The sequence below is a fragment of the Limulus polyphemus genome, unplaced genomic scaffold (genome assembly GCF_000517525.1).
Source record: "Limulus polyphemus unplaced genomic scaffold, Limulus_polyphemus-2.1.2 Scaffold176, whole genome shotgun sequence".
In the NCBI taxonomy this organism is placed as follows: domain Eukaryota; kingdom Metazoa; phylum Arthropoda; class Merostomata; order Xiphosura; family Limulidae; genus Limulus; species Limulus polyphemus.
Window position 1 is genome coordinate 283653 of NW_013665786.1, and position 24845 is coordinate 308497.

Consider the following 24845-nt stretch of genomic DNA (forward strand, 5'->3'; position numbering starts at 1 on the left):
AACCTACTATTCGATCAGAGAAGCCCACGAGTTACCTGTAGGTGGTGTAGACTAGATGGACTTCCTTTTATCTAGCTCATCACTTCACAATTAGAGTCGGCCCATCATGGTGAAGATCGGAACCTACTATTCGATCAGAGAAGCCCACGAGTTACCTGTAGGTGGTTTAGACTAGATGGCTTCCTTTTTATCTAGCTCATCACTTCACAATTAAAGTCGGCCCATCATGGTGAAGATCGGAACCTACTATTCGATCAGAGAAGCCCACGAGTTACCTGTAGGTGGTGTAGACTAGATGGCTTCCTTTTTATCTAGCTCATCACTTCACAATTAGAGTCGGCCCATCATGGTGAAGATCGGAACCTACTATTCGATCAGAGAAGCCCACGAGTTACCTGTAGGTGGTGTAGACTAGATGACTTCCTTTTTATCTACTCATCACTTCACAATTAGAGTCGGCCCATCATGGTCAGGTGGTTAGGACGCTAGACTCTCAATCTGAGGGGTCACCGGTTCGACTCCCCATCCCACTAAACATGCTCGCCATTTCATCCATAGGGGTGTTATAATGTGACGGTAAATCCCACTATTAGTTGGTAAAAGAGTAGCCCAAGAGTTGGCGGTGGGTGGTGATGACTAGCTGCCTTCCCTCTAGTCTTACACTCAACAAACAATAACAATAACCCAGGGAAGTCGGAGTACGGACACGTACGAATAACTTTTTTATATTTTTTCGTGGAACAGGGAATAGTCTGAAGAACAGTTGGCAACGGGTTTATCCTAAGAAAAAGTATGTATAAAATAATAATTCTTAATGTCAGAATTGTGAGAACTACATCTATGCTCAAGAGGTTCTAGTCTGCATTTTGAACCATGTATCACATTTCGGTAATAACCCAAGGAATTCTGAAAATCAAATGTAGTTATGTTTTGAACAGTTAGTTGTATACTTTAGTGAATGATATGACATTTATGACCTGGGTTCGTTAATTCTAGATGTACGAGCTAACGATGATGAACGAGATGACTGCTGTCAACTTTAACGACGCTCAGGAATTTTAGAAGTCGTAACACTGGTCATTAGCTTTATTCAGAAAACGAACTTTTGTCAGTACGAGTTGCAGACTGCAGTGAGTTTATTATTGTCAGATTGCCTCGCTAGGTGCTGTGACGTCAACTGTACTAGACAATACGAATTAATCGGAGTTTTGTGTCTGCAGGTTCGCTTCAGTGCTTTTAAACTGAATGAATGTGATACTTGTTGTAAGTTTCGATGTTTATAAATTAATCCAATGAGAAAATGTGTACTGATCTTTTGTAAAGGTAAATAAGATTGGATATTCACGCAGTATAACCACAAAACGCTATCACATACCATTTCTCTACGATTTTTTACTCAAATCGGTTGTGGTTTGATAATATCTTCATTTTTGCAAAGACTTAAATGTTTTTAGAGTTCATATAAACCACCACCATATCAATGAAACAAACAGGGTAGACGAAGATATGTCACGTGCTAGCTGTACAGACGCCAGACACACGAGCACTTCTGGACCAACAGCCTCTTCGTTGCCGCTAGCAACGTGATTGATCTGCTATCGAGTATTTTTTCGGCGTTGTACGCAGAGGTCGTTCCTGCAGTCAGTCGAACCCATTCGACAGCAGTGGCTGGTTAGGCTAGTCGTATATGACGGACGTTTATTCAGAAAAAGAGATTCGATTCTTTTTTATCAACCACATATTACAACCTCGTGAACATTGTTTAGTATCCTGCTATCGAATCTAGTTTGGGTAAGTAATACGTGTGACACGTATAATTTCTGTGAAATACTCATTTAACAGTTACTTTAGTCTGTTGTTATATATTAGTTATAGTTGTACTGGTTTCATTATAGTTCTTTGGGTGTTTGTAAAGTGATATGGATAGTTGAAACTACAGAATAGTAAATGTTTACAGAGGCCTAATAATTACGTGATTAAATGCCTGTTTTTGAAGAATTTATATTAATGCACTATCAATGCACATACGACGTTGTTATTAGTATCTGAACCATTCGAAGGACAGTTACAAATCTCGATTTTAAGTTGGTTCACTGATAACGTTATTTTGTAATTTTATCTTTTGATCATTAGTTTTGTTTCGTTTTTTCGACAAGCGATTAAAAATAAATTCGCAGTGACGGTTATTTTTTGGCCGTATATCAGCTTGGACAGCGTTTCATTGTTGTCTACGCAGCAAGAAATATTTATATTTGGTAATAAAATATTTGACGACCATCTTCTCTCAGGTTTTAAGAATTGTTACCAGGCCTGAACCATTAGATGACGATGTATCACCGTTATTAGGCCTTACTTTTATACCCCAAGTGTTTATTATGATAAACTTCGGTGTATTTATAAACATACTCATTTTAATCTTAATTTGTTAAATCATTTAGTCAGATTACATTGACTTACCTATATAAATATAATAGTACTGTCTGTTGTATGTCCATGCAACTAATTCGCAGGATATAGATGGATCTTCACCAAAATTGGCATGAACGTTTGTTGGGTCCATGCGGAGATACATACAAATTTGCGGTTACACATTTTGTATATTGCACTTCAGCTAGTTTGATATACGTTTTGAAAAAGCCAGTAAGCGAGTGCTTATCATTGTGTAACATTAAATAATTGAGGCCGTCTGTTTAAATAAATCTAGGTAACCCAACTGAATTGGGTTACCGTGTTAGTCAATAGGGAAGAATGCATCCAACGAATAACAACTGGCAGAGAGTTGATACTACAGTATAAAACGAACTACTCGTAAAGGAATGATGAAAATTCTGTATCGTACCATCATTTTACGTGTAAGTAAGTCGATTCACCTGTGTATGAAGTTAGTGATTACAAACTAATGTTTAAACTTAATAAACAGATTTTACATGGTTCACTCTAACTTCAAAAATTAATTTATTACTTGAATTATGAATAAGCTTCATCAGTTTTAAATAATTGACATATCGGATATTGTTATTGTTCATATAAAGTTCTAAGCATCACAAGTTTTCACAGTATTTTTTCTATGTAACAGTATAACCCCATACTTCTTTTCTTTTTTACGATGCTTCTATTTGGATTTAGGTTAGTTTTGTGTGGGGGGGGGGGGCTGGTTCTTTGGACTGTGACTAAGGATCAGATTAGGTCACCGCTGTTTGTGACACACCTGCCTGTTTTTATGTACTATTTCTAGGCCACGTTATGTCTATGACGTATATAGGCTTAGTTCGTCTGCTACCAACATTGCACGCTGGGTATAATTACTATACACAGTTCGTCCTTTTGTAACTTTATACTGTTTTGGGGAATAATTAGCGTCTAGAGGAGTTTAAAACTTAAGAATAAAAAAAATGAGTGCAAAAAATATATTATTCATAATTATTCAGAAAGTTGTTGAAAAAATGTCTTTATTATATAAGTATAAAATATAAAGGAATTACGCGCTCCAGTTGCGCTGTTTCCATGACAACGCAGGTGTACCCCTTTGCATGAATCATATAGTCAGGTGTGCACTTCGATAGACTGACGAAACTAGTCAGCAATAAAGTAGAACGTAGGTTAGCATGTGTATGATGGTATTTGTAAGGTAACTTGTTTTGTTGCTTGGGGCTTCAATTTATGTTCGCCCAGATATAAATGAATATCGCTGAGGCCCGGCAGTGGTTCTCTACAAATCAAGTGGTATCATGCTTGGTACGCATTATAACCTCACTCCCACCGCCATCCTTGAAATTCTGGGTTAACAAAATATGTCATTCTTTTTAAATCCACGATCTTTTAACCATTAAAAAAGATCATTTCTTTTGGCAGTTTTGGAATTTCGCGAATTTTCCACCACTAAAAACTTGCCGTAAAATTTTCTTGTCTTTAATTTTTGTTCTAAAATAACTGTTGTTAGCTGTATATATATATTACGTTAATATTTATACTGTATGTTACATAATAGTAATAAAAAAAAAAATTCATAAGCTGTAATGTATTTAATGTCATATTAGTGCGGACGACCCCTTATGAGAAGCGGTGCGTTTTCCTAGAAGACACAACCAGAATATTTTCTTTGTCATTAATAACTGTATTTTTTTCATATATTCAATGGTACCAAAGAAAGACCGCCCATATCGTTTTATTATAATTTTTTTTTTTAACTTGTGAATTCGGTTGAAAAACCACTTGTTCAAATATTCGTTGTCTGCTATTTGGTGTCCAAAACTACCCCCTTATCTTGTGATTTTCATAAGCGCAGGCGTAACACTGAGAACTATTGCCACCCGTGGGTGGAAGGGGATATAAAAATTGTAAGCACAGATTCAAGCGTAATAACAATGCATGTTACTTAGAGCAGAAAATGATACAACTATTTGCGTTTATAGAATAGAATTGGTTTGAGTATTCGATAGTTAAAAGATACGTGATTATTGTGTCTTCTATAAATGATCAAGTGTGACAAAAAATGTTAAAGAAACGTTAGCAACACGTAGTTATATTGTAGTGTAACTCTTTTGTATTTATACAAAGGACTGAACTAGTTTTAACACTTCATTATTCGTTCAGCTTGCGTATCTATGGAGGTTTATTTAATGTTATTTAGTTCAAACTAACGGATACCGGCGATTTTAAGAACCCATGAGTGAAATAAATATCGTGACCAACGACTGTTATAGTGTAAACCAGATTAAGCAAAATGAATTGTAATTATCACTTTTGTTTAAGTCATTTATTAACCAGAGTTTTACAGTAAGAATTAGTAACAACATTATTATTTAACCTACCACCAATTACTTATTTGACTAGATTGTTATTTCTATTACTTTTACTGTCATTCACAACAACTGGCGAACGAGCAAGTTTAGTCTTATTAAACAAACAAAATATTGTTTTTATGTCGTATTGAATACAATTGACAGTCGTATAGTATATAATATTTGTCCAGTATCTTATGCCCCCCAGTGACACAGCGATATGTCTGCGGACTTGCAACGCTAGAATCCGGGGTTCGATTCCCTTGGTAGGCAGACCACAGATAGCCCATTGTGTAGCTTTGTGCTTAATTACAAATAAACAAACCAGTGTTTTAAATGTGTAGATCGGGAGTTCCCAAACAAGGGGCTGGGAAACTGGAGAGCCGCGATATGGCGTCAGGGAGCCGCAGCACACACAAAAAATACTCCCTTGCAAGTGTCCATGACATCTAAAAGTGCCGGCCTTTTCGGTGTCATAAATATTTTACACCCAGCTTCATAAACATGGGGAAGAAACAAAATTCATGGATCAATATTTTTATTAACAGATTAGTTAACAGTTATACAAACTGGTAAGTTGTATATTTTCCCCATGACAATCAATGGATATAAGGCTCCCAATGTCATTCGTTTGAATAACACTAATGACTGATACACCAATTCGTAAAAAAGTAATTCAGTTCTTGCGCTTTTTTTTCTTTGTCTTTACATAAGACTAACTTCTCGTTTTACAACTGCGTAACCTTGTCTCGTATCAACATGTTTTAGTAGTATTAAAAGGTCAGATCACTGTATAAAGTTCACACGTTTTTTTGCCGCGGCAGAGTAAACACTCAGACATTAAAAGAACCTAAAATAGCTTTGCAGAAAACTACGTCTAAACACAGACGGTTATAACATCCTACAAGAATGGTCTAAAAACAAACATTCTTTCAAATTCTTATAACAAAGTTTTTCTTGAGATCAACAAAATCGATGACCTTAGACATCTTCACTAAGGGCTACAGACGGATTTAGAAACCCCTCTACCCTTCATGACCTGGTGATCAGTTCTCAAACTACACCTATCAAATGTAATACTAAAACAAAATATAAGAAAAACATAAAAATTATGCTTCTACTGCTTAAAAGCTACAAGCCTCTGATAAGGGAACTTCGCTTTAACCTCGACCCCAGACCCACAGCCCTTCTTGGATATTAGGCTTTTCCTAAAATCCTAGATCCGCAACTGAGGACCCCCAACCAATGGGTGCATAAAAAAGCAATAACTTACTTTAATGTAGGTTAATGCTGCCTACTTTGTGCTTCTTATACTCCATCCCCTTGAAGTTATGATGGAGTATAGTTTATTTGGATTAACATTTATTTTTAAACATTAAAATGCAATTTACCCCTAAATAGGATGACGAATTATGTTATTATTTATTTATTTATTCCTTAAGTAAATAAGATTAAAAACTGGCTTTTGTAACCTGATTTGAAAGAAATTGGAAGGTGCCGACTTTGAAAGGTAAACGAGTTTACAAACGAACTTGACAAGACAGCTGTGGTCAATTTCTTGTTTGGCAGGGTCACTTACCTTCTAGTCTGTATTGGTCTGCTTGTCATCACGTGCTTTGACAGTCAGACAGGCGCTGATCCATTTCCGCTTGTCACTCTTGATCACACCAGATGGCGCCGTGCGAGCGATTACTCATCCCTAACTTCACCACCACATTAGATTTGCGTATTTGTATACACGGAGTAATACCAAATATGGAACAAATACCATGTTAGGTAATATTCTAAGCCCAAGAACTGGCACGCCTTGACTGTTAAGTTTGTTGTTTGTGTGTGAACTCCCGAATAATATCGTAAAACACATTCCGGGTTGTTTTGTTTAAAATGATGCATTCTTTTAATAGCACAGTGCCGAAAAGAAAAACAAAATCACCCTCTCTGTATGTACCTACACCCATACGAGAACATGTTTATTTATTTCCCTATATGAGTTTAAGAGTATTCGGCGTATGGGTTGTGTTTTATCGCCTTCTGCTTGATTTGTGGTTAGAAAGTCACTTAAATTGTGATACAATGTCTCACTTATACTGATATCAGGGAAGAATCGGAGCTCGGACATGTTATCTAGTGGGATATGTTTGTTTTGGCGTTTCGCTGACATAATATATGTCAAAAAATTTGCAAGTATACATATTTACATTGCTCAGACGTTAAGCTATATGCGGGTATTAATCAACGAAACCAACTATGAACTAACACGAACAGTGGCTCTTACCCAGTGATATATTCTATAAATAGGGCTGGTTGAAGAATGAATACATTGGTAGTACATTTTACAATACATATTTTAGTATAAGTGTACAACGACTTAACACGTGGAAACTGGCTGTCTTATAAATAAAAATCTTGGCAGTAGTTTAAATCTGGGGCGTTCAGAAACTCATTTTCCTCTTCAGCCCCACACGCGATATTACGATATTAACAAGAGCTAAAGCTGGTGTACGCAGTAAAAGAGGTATGATACATACCGAAAAAACACACAAAAAACAATATTCTCTGGTATGGTTGTGTTACCCTAGCTAGCTAGATTGCCACAAAGCATTCCGAAAAGCTATCAAGATAGTGACTATTTTTGGGACTGAAATATTTTAAATACAATGACAAACCTTACCCCACTCGACGGGGGAGGGGGGGGGTATAGGATATACGACATTTATCTTCGTGATTAGTCGATTGGTCTATTTCAAACAAAGATCATTTACACTAAAGTAAATGTTGGAGATGTATTATTATTAGCTGAATTTTTGTTCTTAATTTTGATCACCTCTGTGGATACGGATTAATTGTTAAGAACTAAATTCTACAAATCAACCAATAAATATGAATATAGACGGCTGGTTATTTAAACTGAACTACTTAACAATGAAGATTAAAACAGTTGAAAATAAAATACCATACTACATATTTTTGTAATGATTTGTTTGTTTTGGTTTTGTTGTTGTTAAACGCAAAGCTACACAATAGGCTCTATATGCTCTCTCCACCACGGGGCCATTTTTGTAATGATTTGTTTGTTTTGGTTTTGTTGTTGTTAAACGCAAAGCTACACAATAGGCTATATATGCTCTCTCCACCACGGGGCCATTTTTGTAATGAGGAAACATATTTTGATAAATTGAAGAATGGCAACAAATATCTCCATTTTTTTTCTTTCACCTGAGTGAGCAGAGCTGTCATAAAATGGTACGTGAGCATGAAATTTTGAAATGGCCCAGTAACTTCAGAGTAACTCGTATTTTCAACACATCATCATAGCTATAAGAATTACGCACATGTTCATGCATTATGAAGCATGACAAAAAATGCGTGTTTATTAGATTTTCTAGTATAACTTCATAAAACGGGTTGCAATTTATTCAAATGCTTGTTAACACTTTCATATATAATTATCATACTTATTAACCATTATCACAGTATTAGTTGTGTTCAGTAATTACAGTAGAAATCCGTCTCTTTTGTTGTGTGTGAAAGCTTAGGTTATTTATTTCTGTTCATTCTTTTTTTTTTATTTAGAAGGTAGGCCCGGCCAGGTGGTCAGGGCGCTCGACTCACAATCTGAGGGTCGCAGGTTCGAATCCCCGTCACACCAAACATGCTCGCCCTTTCAGCCGTGGAGGCGTTATAATGTGACGGTCAATCCCGCTATTCGTTGGTTAAAGAGTAGCCCAAGAGTTGGCGGTGGGTGGTGATGACTAGCTGCCTTCCCTCTAGTCTTACACTGCTAAATTAGGGACGGCTAGCGCAGATAGCCCTCGTGTAGCTTTGCGCGAAATTCAGAAACAAACAAACAAATTTTTTTAGATACGATCAGAATCTAATGCATGTAACATGCGAACGCAAGCTAAACACAAAACAATAAATTTGTATCGTAAATTCCTTTTTTTATTTCCTGTTTCAAAAATATGAACAAGTGACGTTACTTGGAGCTATCTTTAAAAACTTTGACGAAATATTTCATTGTGCGAAAGACAAGTGGAATTATTTATACTAATAACATACACAAAATATACATTTAAGATTTAAAAGAATGAAACAGCTAAAGAAGTTATGTACTGAAGCGCACAGTTGGTTTTAAATAATTTTCTAACTTTCTTAGCAATTAAATTGTAATTTTATTCTTTTGCAGTAATATTTTCATAGAATGGAGACGAAAGAAACGTCATATGAAAGATGATACCAATTAAACCACACTCAGTCGCTTATGAGGTAGTCTTTCTCGTATTTAGGGCGACTAACTTCCTACTTTTAGTCAGTGTTACAAGGAAATTAACTAGTGCTGATTCCCAGAAAACCTAGAGACAAACAAGTCAATGTGTGTCAGTATGTAGTCGATCACATACAATTTCCTCGACATCGGCATTGCAGGAGTGCCCTGAAGACTACATAGCACGAAGACAAAAAAAAACAAACAAACAAACAAAAGTCTGTGTGAGGCCTAAATTGACGTGTGTTAGCTGTTTTAAATGAGGGATAATCTTGCATGTTTCTAGTTTTCTTAAATTTTAAGGTTATACTCTACATGAGTCTGGGGACAGTTATAGTCTACTTTAAAAATTGTGCCACTTTTAATCTTATGAACTGGACCTTGTTTACGATATCCCAAAGAGTCCATCTCCATTTGGTTTAAAAAACAAAACAAACACTGATTATGCACTGAGTTTGAAAAATAGTGCTATACCGTTCTTTCCCAATTTACAAAGTTTCTACACTTCCATTGGTGTTAATCTGCAAATAACATACGTCACACAAATTGACGTTATTTCCCCCCACATTTTTTCACCTTACGTTATGAACAACCCTAAACCTGGAAAGATTTTTGACATCAAGTAGATATTTATCCACTTGGATGTCATTTTCAGTTAATAAACTGGAGATGGTACAGTTTTTAATGTAACCTTGTGCCACGAACACCTGACCACTGGCTATATGTTTATGCGTTTTCCAATCTGTGTTCTGAAATGACCTGTCTTTATTCCTTGTCTTGAATATTGTATTAAACAGAGAGCAGACAAAAAAATTAAATGAAAGATGTGGAATTTTGGATTATATAAGAACCAAGTTAAGTTTATAATTAAATCTTCCATGATCTGCATAAGTCATTGTGACGTAAAATTGTCTGAAACATTAAGTATCCTTTGACATTTTAAACGTACGTTTTAACGATTAATTGCAATATCATTTGAATTTATGTAGATTTCTTGTTGTGACTTAATTGTTACTCAAAACAAGTTGGAAGTGGGGAAAGACCCCCTCTCCCAAATTTTTACCTTCATGAATAAATATTATTATTTTCGTTATAAGATGCTTTATGAGAGAAAAAGAAAGACTAGACCAAATGAGTAGTTAGAGAAAACCTAAATTTTAAACAGTTTAATTGTTGATATCAGCGTGTACATGTTCAGTGCAGCTGCTCGTTGACGCACCTGTCCTGTGGATAAAAATATTTTGCACATCTTTGTCTATGCACAGGAGACAGACAGATGCAGGATATAGCTAGAGAAGGAGGAAATATGTAGCACGTGCCTGTGTTTGGGTTCACAAAATTGGTGTACGTGTTCTACAGATTTTCATCACGTGATTTTTCAAGCAACATGTAATAGGCAGCTGCTGGTTTGATTTGCACGTGTACACACTACTAGGTTCTAGGAATTCAAATTCGATGACGAGGAACCTACTTTGAGACTAATAATGGTTGGAGAAAAACTTTAATATAAGTTGAACATAACAGCAAATGTACAACGTTTCGATAAGTTTTTGTCATCATCAGGTATTAGATGGTAGTGTCTTATGAGCGCAACTGTAGCGAACAGTAATATGCACACATGCTATTAGTATTTCCCAACTAAGATGTTTCTCTCTGCTATCTAGACATACATACATATATTAGTGCAAAAGCTAGTAATTAAGTAAAGAAAAAATATTCCCATTTTGCAGTATGTTAAATATCTTAATCACATTGCTCTGCTTGTGGCATTCGATGAGAATAACATACATTGTGCGCTCTGATGTCATATTTGTGTTGTTGTTTTTTACCATTTCTATTCGACATATTATGAACTTTTAAAGGTCAGAGGACAAGGATGTTTCTTACTTCTTATTCGATACGCAGAAACGTTTTAAAATTCCGTGACTTAAGACACTACATCTTTATAATGGGGTTTCAATCGCAATTGATGGATTTTTGTTTTTGTTCACATAGTGTAGATATATGAACTAACGACATTAGAGGCCGTGGTTTTATTATCTAGAGAGACTAAATAGTGGCCCAGTCTTGATCCATCTAGTTTCTGTTAAACTGTAAACTAACCAAACTACTTTGGTTTTTACCACAAATCTTGTTATTAAAATAACAATATTACATGCTTATAGAGGCGTAACCTTCTATAGGAAAGATCCGAGCCTCGGGCCCAGGAAGCAATATGATCAGAATGAAAGATGGTCAATAAACTTTGGACTGTAAAGTTTTGATTTTTAAGAGATATCTTCTCGCATGTATGCCCATTGAAATTGGAAAAATTTGATTACATGTATCTCGTTTAAAACAGAATACCCAGTAGTTAAAAAAAAACATGTTTTCTAGCATTTTATTAAATGGTAATAGTGCTATAATACGAACAATTTGATTACATGTATCTCGTTTAAAACAGAATACCCAGTAGTTAAAAAAAACAATAACTAAAAAAAACATGTTTTCTAGCATTTTATTAAATGGTAATAGTGCTATAATACGAACAATTGGATTACATGTATCTCGTTTAAAACAGAATACCCAGTAGTTAAAAAAAACATGTTTTCTAGCATTTTATTAAATGGTAATAGTGCTATAATACGAACAATTGGATTACATGTATCTCGTTTAAAACAGAATACCCAGTAGTTAAAAAAAACAATAACAAAAAAAACATGTTTTCTAGCATTTTATTAAATGGTAATAGTGCTATAATACGAACAATTGTAGACTCGAACAATTGTAAAACAAAAGTAATTGAACATATTTTTGAGCTTTGTTATATATTTAAAAATAACGAAGGAAATTTGTGTTTGAATCCTGTTTGGTTTCAGTTTAAACCTTTCAGAAAATTCACAGCAAACGTTTGTAATATTTTTTTTTATTAATAAACAGTATTCACCTGATTTACCAGCTTCAGAGATTAAATGGTAAAAGATGATTGAAACATCATAACATTCCAGGTGGGAATAATTACAAACATTGCACTGCAGATTTCATTTCTTTACCATGCGTATTGTATATGATACAAGGAGCTTAATTTCTTGATGCTTCCATAAATAGCGCTCTTTTTAAAGCTTATCAAAACCTTTTATGAAATTAATATTCAGGTAAGATCTCGGCGTGCTACGTTCCATAGGTTAGTCAAGCGTTAAACTAGAAAGTTATTTAAAGAAGCTTGAACATTGCATTCTTTTACTGTGATCAAACGTAAAATATTTAGTTGAAAAAATGCATAATAACACCGTCAAGGTAATCCACTTCGCGGGAGACTGATTCTTCGTGAACGAACGAAACCCTTTTTTACTGTGGAAGATAGTTACTTATAATTGAGTTTTCTGAAGACTTGTTACGATTTTTTTTTTAGCTGAAAGATCTCCTTAAAATAGTTGATTGTTAAAGAAAAATAAACGATTTTGCAGTTCTAAATTATTTGAAGAAACGTTTAGTGTATTGAACATTTATTGTGTTTTCGTCAAGGTAGTTAAACATCTATTTCTGTCTATATTTCATTATGTACAATGTTTAAATTTAAATTTTCGTGCGGCGCTTAATACTCGCACAAATGGGATTTAGACAACTCAAATGTGAAGATATCCCTATGATTAATATTTCTAAGTTATCTTTAGATTGTAATTTTGGAGTGTGCGAAATTAGCTAAATAAATGGCGACCGACAGAGTATAATAATTTCAATAATTTTGTCTTGAGTCTTTAGGAAATCAAAAATAGCTTTAAATGATAGATATTTTAGATACTTTACCTGAATAAATAACCCGTGTTTGTTAGGAGCTTCCAGCCTTTTGACTATTGATTGTAATAAGACTTGGTTGAAGTCGATCTGGAATTTATAAGAACGTACCTCTAATCTACAGAATAGGAGTGCTGGTAAAAGTAGTTATTGTGCTAACTACACTATGATTTAGAAAATAAAAGATTCATGGCTATATTGCAAGGACCTCTGGGCTTGGAAAATTCTATGTATCACAATAAAATAACACTAAATACAGCTAATTTATACTTATGTTGCACGTTGCTCCATTTACTTAAAAGATAACGGTTTCAGGTCCAATAAAAGTATGTGGAGTACACAAGAAGGGCAATTCATATCTTAACTTTTTGTGTTTACCCTGCGATTTGTGCTTGTGGTCTTAGTTACACGTTCAGAAAGCATAAACTTGGCAAAATAATAAAGTCGGTCATTAGGCCTAACAAATTAGCTATATTTATCATGATTCAAAACCGTTAGGCTTATGCGGCTACACAACTAGGTTTAACTCGAGTTTGGAAAACAGTGTTTTAGAATTGTTGATTTTAATCAAAATTATCCTTTTTTTATTAAGAGAATCCCGAAAGTTACGCTTTTGGAGTCGAAATCCCCTTTAGATATCATATGCATTCTGAATTCTAAGTGAGATGGTTGGCCATTAACTTCTTCATTTTTTTAACAGTGATATTAATATAAACTGGACAATGTTGGAAATTTTAGATTGTTAATAAACACGACTAAATCGCCATATAAAATACTGTTATTCCCAACATTTCGCTGTATCAGCGTTATTAGGGGATTAGTTATATTGCTCTTTAATAACCTAAACTACAAATGACCGTGAACTGTAGAACAGAATAAATAATACAATCTCAGATAATAACAGTATTGTGGTACTATGCATTTTAAACACCAGTCCACACGACTACAATACCTGTTTAACTATCACCCGATGAATGGTTTAGGCTCGAAACGTTGTATAAATCACTTGCTAGATTAACACCTCTCTTGTGTTACCTTTTTTTTTCCTAACTTTCTACAATACCTAAGGTGAATAATATAAAAAATCAGGAAGTTAGTATTTGTTTGTCTTGCTGAGGCACCAGAACTGACGTTAAAACCAGTTCTATATTCGTACTTAATCATATACTTATGTGCCTTAATAGCAGGGCATTCTCTGGTTCAAGTCGACTTTAATATATTGTGTATAAAAGTTGTATGTTATAATCCTAAACAGCTATAACATTGAGAGACCCTTGAAATGAACTTCACCGAATTTTTGAACAACTGATATGCGTTTAACAAGGAAACTGATGGCACTGCCATTTCAGAACGTTATATGGACATCCACGATTTACTTGTAAAAATGAACCGTAGATGATTCGTGTCATAAAAAAGTCAAATGTTAATGTTTGTTCGGTATTTTACTACATCATGTGTTTATATTCTATATAATGAGATTTACCAAAAACTGTGTTTGTGTTTTTCATTTTTACATTCTTTCTCTTCTTCATCATTGTTGAGGTTATTGACCTTGGATATTGTTGCTGCCTGGAGTGATTTATGTACGCTTCATAAACTAGAAGATCAATGCAGCTTTGTAGTTGGTGTAACCATCAGAATTATTCCTGTACCTAAATATATAAAAAAAAAATACTGAGTGCAAAGCCACATGTAATTATGCGAGTTGTATACTCAGTCTTGATGAATTACGTAAACGCGTCCATGTGTGCGTGCGTTTTGCTGCAAAGTCTCCTATGTCATAATAAGGACATTTCCGTAGTAATAGTGTTTTATTGTTGATTGTTTTGGAGTCTGCTTAGTTCTTTTGTTTTGTTTTCTGGATTTGCGTGCAAAGCTACTTAAGGGTTACCTATGCTAACCGTTCCTAATTTTCAATTGATAGGCTAATGAAGGCACTTAGTCAACAACACCCACCGCAATCTTTTGAGCTACTAATGTCTATCCGATACGTGTGATTTGACCGTCACCCTTATAACGCACTCGCGACTACAAAGAATAGAACGCGATTTTTATTATTAATATTATCATTAATTTTTTTGCAGATCCATCATCCGGCACGCTAACCACTGGGCCACGCTCGGTCCCCCCTTTTTTTGTGTAGTGTTAGAAATTTAACTATTGCAACACTAATTTTTCCAACCATAAAACTGATTTCAAAGATAACAAAACCTGTATACTTACATCATAATAATTCTCTGTACTTTGGAAATATTTAGGTACAGAAAACCACGAATCTTTATCGTAACACTCAATTGTAATCCAAAGAGGCCATTCACTTCAGCAGGGGCGTAGCCAGCAATTCGGAGTGTAGTGGGTGTGTGTCTTTTTCAAAAAGAAAAATGTGAACCTTTTCTACAACACAAAGAATTTTAAGTGATTTACATGAAAGCCAATTGTTTACTAAAAAATAAATCGGAAGATAATGGACTTTTTAAGCCTTCGAGAATATTGGAGTGATCATTCGACCTTTCTTCCTCCGCCCTCCAGCTTTATTATTTTTATTATTTTTTCCAAAGGTGTACATTGAAGGAATAATTTGAATCGTGACGGGGTCATGGTGCATAATGTTTTAAAGCTCGGTGTTATAACTTTGTATTTTATTTTATTTTTTGGTGGAGGCTCATTATGCGTAAAAATAGCTTTAGGGATCTATATAAACATCACTTTTGTGAAGTTATTAAAATCTTATATTTTCCCCGGCTGCGCAGTAGTAACTCAAAGCTTGAGTTTACATTTAACTTGCCATTACTATATACACTTTGAATGTAGAGAGGGTTTTATCACAAGTATATTACTACACGAAGGTTGTGTTAGAATTACTGCACAGCGGTTATTTCTTTAGAGGCTATTCTGTCATTTATACTTCCACAGGTACCATCTATCTGTAAAATTTTAAAATAGACATTGTTCATTTTCACGCACAATTATTTTGACAGATCATGAACAAACTTGTATATTTGTTCGCCATGTAAAAAAATGGAAGTTCTCAAGACTACTCTTTCGTTTGATGAAAAGAACCCGCAAGGGAAACACTTGTTTTGTTAAATTTCATGCCTGCTACTAACTGAGCACGTGAACTAGTATAAATTATCAGTTTATTTACTATAACCACAGATTCACGTAAGACAGAATATAGCCAACTCCACCATATGCAATATTTGTATCAATTTTATCCACGTACGAAATGACTGAAGAAACCAACACAGATCATTAGATGTACGTGAAGGCAACACAATGTGTAAATAGTTGGTCTAAACTCCAGTCATGCATGATACTTGTGGTATATAATATACAATGATCCCAACATTGTTCTAAGTGATAGGTTGATTTTTCTTTTGCACATGTCATAGTATATAGAACTAATTCCTAGGAGGATAAGAAATTAACAATGTGCAGAGAACATTCTCCGTGTAAGTTTTTGTCCAATTTTTAGAACCTTCATTCGCGACTCTTTACAGGGCTGTTCTGCCCTGTGTACTATGACATGTTTACGCTCTTAGTAACTCGAGGTTTAAATATCAAATCTTTTGTATTTCATATGAAACCTTGTGGCTTCTCACTTTTGTACAAACAAGTTTTCAAGATTGTTTGTTAGTTTGAGATTTATTGTATAGGGTAAATACAGGAGAATGGAAATTACTGATAAATAAACATCTGGAATAATAATAAGATCTCGATTAGTCAGAAACTCACCTCAAATTACAGTTTTTTCGCACGAAAAAAATTAAAATTTCAGAATCGTTTCTTGCGCGTAAACATACCATAAAAACCAGATAACACTGCCGTTTCGAAATCAGTTTTCCATTTTTGTACGGCACAAGTTTGACCAAAGTTACAAGACAGTCAAAACAATGTGAAGAACATAAATACAGATAGAAATGGTGCTGCAAAAGCTGTGAAATGTGTTTACATTGTGATCCTCCAGCTATATGTACAGCAAAACATTGCCATGTTATCTCCCAAAGTAGACGTGGAGTAGTACAAAAGATCCAAAAGCCAGTAAAAAATAGAACGAAGAGGCAGCGCAAGATGTTTATATGGAAATGTTTGCTGAAGAGAGTGTTTAGTTACAAGATTTGGACATTGAAATTGAAGGCGTACTAGAAGAAAACTAGAAACGTTTGTTCTCACATATTATGCATTGGAAATAATTAATTAATAACCTCATTAAAACTAAAATAACTCTAATATTTGCTAAAATCAAAGCATTCCGAATACTGCTTCTATGACAATTTTACAATAGAGGAACATTTTTACGATTGGAAATTCTGGTTAAATTTGTTTTGGCAGTGAGGAAGCAAGAAATGTAGGGATTTTATTCTCTAGGTAAAGTCGAGACGGCTTAGTCTGCTATGTGATCATTAAACGATCAAGTGATATGTCCACTTTCAACTCTATCTTGTTTGGTTTCTTTTTTAGTTTCAATGGCCAGCCCTACATAGCTTTTTTTTTGTTTAGCGTGATATTTTTTCTTTATATTTGTTTGTTTAATTTGTTATAAGACGTCGTATGTGGATTACAAGGTTATAGAGTGTATTCTAAAGCTTTATAAAATTTGCACAGAATAATAATAAAATAGGTAGTCAAAGATCGTGAAGACTGTTTTGCTCTGTCAAATGATAACAAAATTATAGTTATGGCTGGAGTTATGTACCTGATGATGACAAAACCTTGTCGAAACGTTGTACATTTGCTGTTATGTTAAACTTATATTAAAGTTTTTCTTCATTACCCATTCAAGCCGTCTCCAGCCATTATTACTCTCAAAGTGGGTTCCTCGTCATCGAAAATTATAGTTAGTGCTAGAACTAGGTAGGCGCTAGGCCTGTTGAAGAAAATAAGAAATTGTGTTTTGGCTATTCGCTAATTTTCGACTTTGGGACGCTCTGGATAACTTTAAAGTGGCATATACACCGGAGATAGAGCTACTTTGCCATGTATATCTAGCTTCTGATGAACTGTATGTTACAGTCATCTAATGTTCATCTGTTATTGGCTGGTAATTGCTGTTTCACCTTATACTTAAGCTTTTTAAAGGAACACGAGATTTCTGTAAGAAAATTGACTTCAAAGAGTAATAACATTATTGACACTAGAATTATGGTATTTTCTTTTTATAACTTTTTCATAGAATGATAATAAAATAGATAATCAAAGATCAAGAAGACTGTTTTGCTCTATCAAATGATGATAAAAGTATAGTTACTACAAAAACTAGGTAAACACTAGACCTTCTGAAGAAAGAAGATGATGAACGAAAATAAGAAATCTCTGTTTTGATTATTCGCCTTTTTTTTTACTTTGGGATGCTCTGGTTAGCTGAAGATGAACGACTGTACCAGGTAAGCTCTTCATACCTAGCTTCTGATGACCTGTAGAGAAGAAAATCTAGATGACTTTGTGTTGTTTTAACATGGGCGTCTGTGCTATCATTACATAGAGTGCTAGCGCATTCCCCGATACACTATGATCATAAAAATAGGTTTAGGTCGGAGGTTTATTATTCCCAAGATGGGGATATTCCTTGTACTTAATGGCACTGGAAAATAAAGGAATATTGATCACCTTTGGGTACAAGGGCCATCTAGAAAAAGACCTGCAACAATTCAGCCTCCAGTTGTGGTAAACAAAGTGTGGCGTCTTGTAACTTACAAGGATACACGAACACAAAAGTCAGTGAGGAAAGCTTGACCACGTGTCCCAAACAAGAGTATATAACACAATCAAGAAGAATCTCCTTCTGGAAAAGCGATATTCGTCACCTGTACACAAGTTGCTTTTGTAAAATATCCACTTAATCGTCGCATACCTCAAGCAACTGCAGAGTGATAAAGGTATTGATGCAATATCATATGAAGACATATTGATCAAGTCACTTGATTGAGTGCCTATGGATTTCTGCGCGTTTAGACTGCAGAAGTGGGCTTGGGGAAGCTATCGTTCTCGTACTCTAAATGGATTATGGAGAGCCAACAGGGACGAATGGCTTTAATTGAGCATGAAAGTTTTGCGAGGAGCCTTTTGCAGTAGAAAATGGATACAAAGTCGTCATATAGATCATAACTGTACTTGGTGGCATGGATTTTAACGACAGGTGAGGCCTCAAAAAGTTTTTAATATAATTTACTCAGTCTCTGTGAAAGTTTTGTATTGCCTGTTTGAATAAACTACTTTCCAACCTCTGGTAATGATTGAAATAGTAATTAATATTATCTTTCTACAGCAGTTTTTACATGTAGTTATGATATTCTCGTTGACCAAATGTCTCACGATAGTAAACGTGTTAATCCTTTTAAACAGGTAAAGGTTACATACAGCAGCTTTTGCCCTTGAGTTTCAAGCTAGCGTGTATTTGTTTCTCTATGGGTTTCCGTCGGAACCGCATCCACACTTTTACATATTTGACTTGTATAGCAACTGTAAATTATTATATTAATGTTCTTGGGGCATTCCCCCAGACTCCACTAGATCGAAGTTACTTTTTAGCAGTTCCTTATACTTTCAATCTTTTATTGTAAAATCTGCATGTTTAGCTAAGCATCCCCACTTTGCAACTCCTTCCTACAACAGTGATTACATGATTTTATAGTTTTTATAATATTTACATTCTGGGACGTCTTTAAACTCTCCAGAAAATGTAAACGATACACGCTGAGGTTAACTGAGATTTAAGCAATTTTAGCCAACCATGACTAATAAAATAACTTCTATAATTATAGTATATGCTATAATTTTCATCTGTAAAAACGATTGAAATTTCTACTTTAATAAAATTCGTTCTATAAAGAGTATTTGTTTAATCTTTTAACCGAGACGTCATGCCAATGACAATGGAACGGGCGTGACTGGTATTTGAAAGGTCTTAACGGAGCAGTGCTTTCCAAAACAAAGAAGAAGAGAAAGGTTTACGTAACACAAGACTGAACTGTCCGCAGTGGTTAAAATAATACAACTGTTTAGAAAGATACTTTTGTTCCTGGGGGAGTTAAAGTAAAATATTTAAAACAATAACCCTAATTTTAAAGCAGGAAAGGTAATCGAACTTTTCAGGTCGTACCTAAGGCTACACAACTTGCAAACGGATCACGTGATGTGCGCTTCCTTTTGTATCACGTGCTTCTGATTTTCACATTTCCGTTCTTTTCTTACGTAGGTTGACACTTGAGGGTTGTGTGCACGTTTCGATAAAGTCCTCAAACTTTCCAGAACAACGCTGATTATTCAACTTTGTATCTCCTGCGTTACGGTAAGCGTTGAAACTTTAAAGTGTATTTGAAGAGAATTACGTTAAGAAATAAACTTTAATCTTTATCATTGTCTTACAAACCATTTTTATTACTAAACTGGTTAGAATACTTTTTCTTTATCATTTTCGTGGTATGATTGTTTGGTTATGTTTTTTAGTCAAAGCCATACGAGATTAAAATGTTAACACTAAACGGTGTTTTCCGTAACGCTGTAATTACGCATTATTTCTGTATGTTTGCAGTATATCGTTCATTATCACGTTTTTTGAAATATATGTCTAAACTTTAAGGAATTTCATCATCTTAAAATACTTGTTACAAAGGGACAGGACTTAGAAGCTCAACTTCTTATCTCTTCGGCCCCCCCCTCTCTCTTTTTATACACATCTTTCAGTCATTATTAATGCTAGGATAATTATCCTGAACTAATCTTTTGAAGTAGATAGTTTTAAAATATAAAGACAACGTAGAATATTGTGTTATAACAAAATTGTATATTTTTGCTTAAAAATTAAACATTCAAGTGTATCACACTTCATGCATTGTAACAATTGTTCACTACCTTCTCTCTTTTTGATCTTCTAACGCGTGTTCTTTATGTTTAATAACGACTCTAATTTATTACTTTTTTTTTCTTGCCAAAACTTCGCATTGCATGTGATCGAGGTTGGTTAACTATGCAGGGTTGCCCGGGTAAGTTTCCGGCGGATGACTGTCGGGAAATGATGCATAAACTTAACGAGTTAAACATCCGTTAACTTTACTATTACGAGGTGTCAGTAAAGCATGATTATTTCACCTTCTTATTAATACTAGACTTTCTGTGGTATTTTTTAAATTCACTTATTAAAAATATTTTTCTAAACTTTTTCTTTCTGTGCTAGACAATGTACCAAAACATAGCTGCTTTGTGTAGCACGTGTAAAACTTGAACTTATCACACTGTTTTCAAGGTGGACTTGTTGACATTATTTCTGCCTCCATTAAATCATTTTTTTTTTTATGTTTGCATTACAAAATACTTAGTTTAATATGAATGTTTTATCATGTTTTTCCCCCATCAATTAAGAAATGTTTTGTTTTCATGGCATTTCTTTTTCTTTTGCTGGAGTAAAAATACTTGTGACAAGGTTTGGTGTTACAAAAAGAAACATTATAGGATATCTATCTTTGAGCACTACATACTTAGAGAAAGAGATCAGAAGGGCATATAATTTAAAAATTATATGTCGCGATAAATTGCACCCCAAACAACTAAACATTGTTTAGGCTTAGGATCCAATCGAATTTTCGACTCACTATTTTTTTTTACTCTTATATGAATGTATTTGCAAATGTCTAGCAAACTAAAGAAAACCGTAGTGTTAACATTAAAGTTTTCCGGATATGTTTCGTATTCGGAGCTATTAATAGTGAATAGCTATATCAAAGTATAACAACATTTTACTACGAGGATTATTAACCTAGGTGTGATCGTTCAACCTAACGTTTGTGAATGGGAATTTTAGAGATCAATATCATTTTTTCTTTAGGTAAAATAAACAAAATTAGTATTGTGATGCTAAAAATTTAAGTCGAAAAAAAAGCTGTTTAAATTCGCATTTTATGTTTAAATTTTAGCAAGCCCTGATGAAAGACATGTAATCCCAGCAAAACAAATTTAACGCTAAAAAAAATAAATTTATCCACTTTTTTGTATTTAACACATGGTCATTATTTCATACGTGTTGAGATTGACCTAGCCGTTCCGTTGCGTGGAATAAATTTGTTGTCATCACTACCGCTCGTTTCTTAGTGACTTAGCATCACAGTGTGAAGATACTTGTGCTTTGTTTCGGAGTAACCTCAAAACAGAGAAAATACAAAACTTTTATGAATAATTTGCATTTTTTTATCTGCCCATTTTAACCCCGTTTTAATTGTGTTCCAGCTATATGCAGTTCTTGGTACGTTAAAATATAACTTGTTCAGCACTCTTAATCGGAAACGCAGAGACCTCTGTTATGACTAAAACATGAGCAAAATTTCAAACAATTCACTTCTATTTGCTAAGATAAATATTGTGGATTTCAATTTGTGTAAAATAACCATAATTTGTATAATTGAGATCGTTTTTAACTTGAATTAGTTTTAATATTGGTGAACTTTCATACACTACGTACCTGTAGAGGGCGCTGAGAGAATAGCATGTATGTACTAGCTGTCAAACCAGCCTTGTGTAGGCGTACGCTCTTTCGAGCTTGCAATGTTACTTGTGTAGTTCAACTGTGGGGGTTTGATAACCATTTTTCACTGCTACTGCAGCAAGCGCTTGACCAAATGTAAGATTTTAAAGAACACTTAGTCAAGTGCATTAAGTTTTATTATAATTTTGTACACGTATCGAGTTATAATCTGCATGTAAGACTAACAGTACCACTGATTATTAACAATATTATTCTTATTAATGGTAATAATGTATGGGCACGAATGAATATTATTAATACAATATGTTAATACCATGAAACATAATCGTATCTAAAGACTTATACTTAATTCGTACTTTCAGCCCATCAGAGTACGTTTGCTTAGCTCTTCTACTTCTAGTAAAGTTAATGTTTGCTTTGCATAAAAAATCACGTTCATTGTTATTTGTATTTATATTCATCATTAACGTTGATACTGGATCGTGAGTGGACGTGAACGGTGAAGACTGAAGTAATAAAAAACTTCCAAATTGTAAACGTGTGTTCTTATGTCTTCTAGTAGTTTGAGAAGTATTCAGTTATCTTTCTGCCTAAAACTTGCGTGGAAATCTTTTTGATCTTAATTAAATACTTCATATTGTAAAACAAGTGCATATTGAAGATAAAATTATTCTGGTAATGAAAGATCATAGACGTTGTCAAGTTTAAAAAACTGTGAAAAATTGCCAAAAATGAATAAAATGTGAGTTTATAATTTTGTTGGAATAAATAACACTATCATTTAAAATCTAAAGTTGGTAAGCTAATTACTATTTTAAACATAGTTGTAAAAATGTGAAACTAATATGGGGATTGATGTATATTCTACCACTAGGGAACCTGTTTACCCTAAATTGAGGTCTTTAGGTAAAATTCATTAATAATTGGAGTTTTTGTAAAGCTTGTGCGGATGAATTGTTTGGTTTTTATACCAGAAATTGTCATCGGTATGACATTTGACACAAATCTCCCAAATAATTCATAAAAATAAAGTATGCAAAAAAAAGAAGAAAAAGGAATAACCTAGCCAATTCTAGACAAAGAGTATTATGTATTACAGAATTTAATAATTTATTTAATTAATTATTGTACTAGTATTTCTTGCTTTGGTTTTATTCTAGAATTTGTTTGGTGGATCTATAGCAGTAAGTTTTTAACACTTGAATTAAATAAATCTTTAGAACATCAATATAAGTCATACAGTGTTCTTAAGTTAGTTGTATTCCAACAGATTGTATTTATATAATGTTTTAAAACATTAAGCAATTGCTTGATAAAATAAATTACTTAAAATAATGAGTAAAATGAGATATTTTTAGGTATGTAAAACATGTCAATTCTTTTATTATAGATTATGTGAAAACAACTGTTTTGGCAACTGAAATATGAATCTTTCAATAAAACATGTATTTGTTCTTCATTTTTTTACACTCCTTCCATTTCTCCTATGAGCAACCATTTGATTTTGGAAAACAAAGAGGGAAGTGTTGTATTTGTTGTGATGCAATGAATACAAAAGTGTAGGATTAGTGAAGTAAGCCTTGCTTTACTTGGCTGATGTAGCTATACCAAATAGGTTTTATCCTTTCACTTGTAAGATAAAGGATTATGGAATTTAGTTATAGAGGGTCTAAAAGTAAGTGTACTGAAATATTTGTATGTGGTGGAACAATAAGAAACCTTCTTGTGAAGAGATTAAGTAATTCAATTGTTGGACTAGAAGTTTCTCCTTTTAATGCATGTTAAAGCAAATAATGTTGGCAAGGGAAGATTATATCGATTAGCTTAAAGACTGCTAATCTACCTTGAGTATAGTCTTAAAACTCTGTTAGGAGTTAGGTTTCTTTGAATCAAGTGTGGATGTATATATTTTAATATAATGCAAAGATTAAAAATTTTAGTACTTTTTTGAATGAATAGTTAAACTAGCTAGATCTGTGAAACTGTACAGATTTAAGGGAAGGGAAAAACTTTTCTGAAATGGACTCTGTACAAAATCATTTAATTAGAGCTTGCTCAAACTTTATGACAAAGATCTTGATGTTGTCGGGAAACATTGTCTTTACTTTAGCAGAATAAAAATAAATTAAATTTTTACTAAAGTATTCAATAAGTTGTTAGAATGAAATACTGTCATGTTAGTTATTGGTATTACTGAGTGTGTTGATTAAATGAAGATGTAAATTGAGATGATTTTAAGTTATTTAGATGAAGTAAGAGTTGTTTGCTTAAAATAGATGCACACTGGTTTAGACTTTGAAATTCTTACATTAAATGTAACTTCATAGTATGGGTAATGAAATGTTGAACAATACAATATAAAAACTGACAGTTGTGCATGTCTATATATATAATATGAGGCACACCCTGATGATGAATTAAATTATATATATATATATATATATATATATATAGTAGTATATATAGTAGTGTGTGTGTGTGTGTGTGTATATATATATATAGTAGTAGTAGTGTGTTACGTTTACTTTAACCTTAAACCTTAACTAAGTAA

At 33.8% G+C, this 24845-nt stretch overlaps 1 protein-coding gene across 4 annotated transcripts in view; it reads left to right on the plus strand.

The window, feature by feature from the left end:
• LOC106478060 overlaps positions 1 to 24845 on the plus strand; it is an 89069-nt gene that overhangs the window by 27744 nt on the left and 36480 nt on the right. For 2 of the 4 annotated variants that reach the window (XM_013938570.2, XM_013938572.2), the window contains exons 1-2: positions 1608 to 1791; positions 20015 to 20107. The gene's annotated coding sequence lies outside the window, so the exon portion shown is untranslated. Of the gene's footprint in view, positions 1 to 1607; positions 1792 to 20014; positions 20108 to 22367; positions 22430 to 24845 lie in introns of those variants that run through there. The other 2 variants (XM_022381569.1, XM_022381570.1) reach the window with 2 other exon arrangements.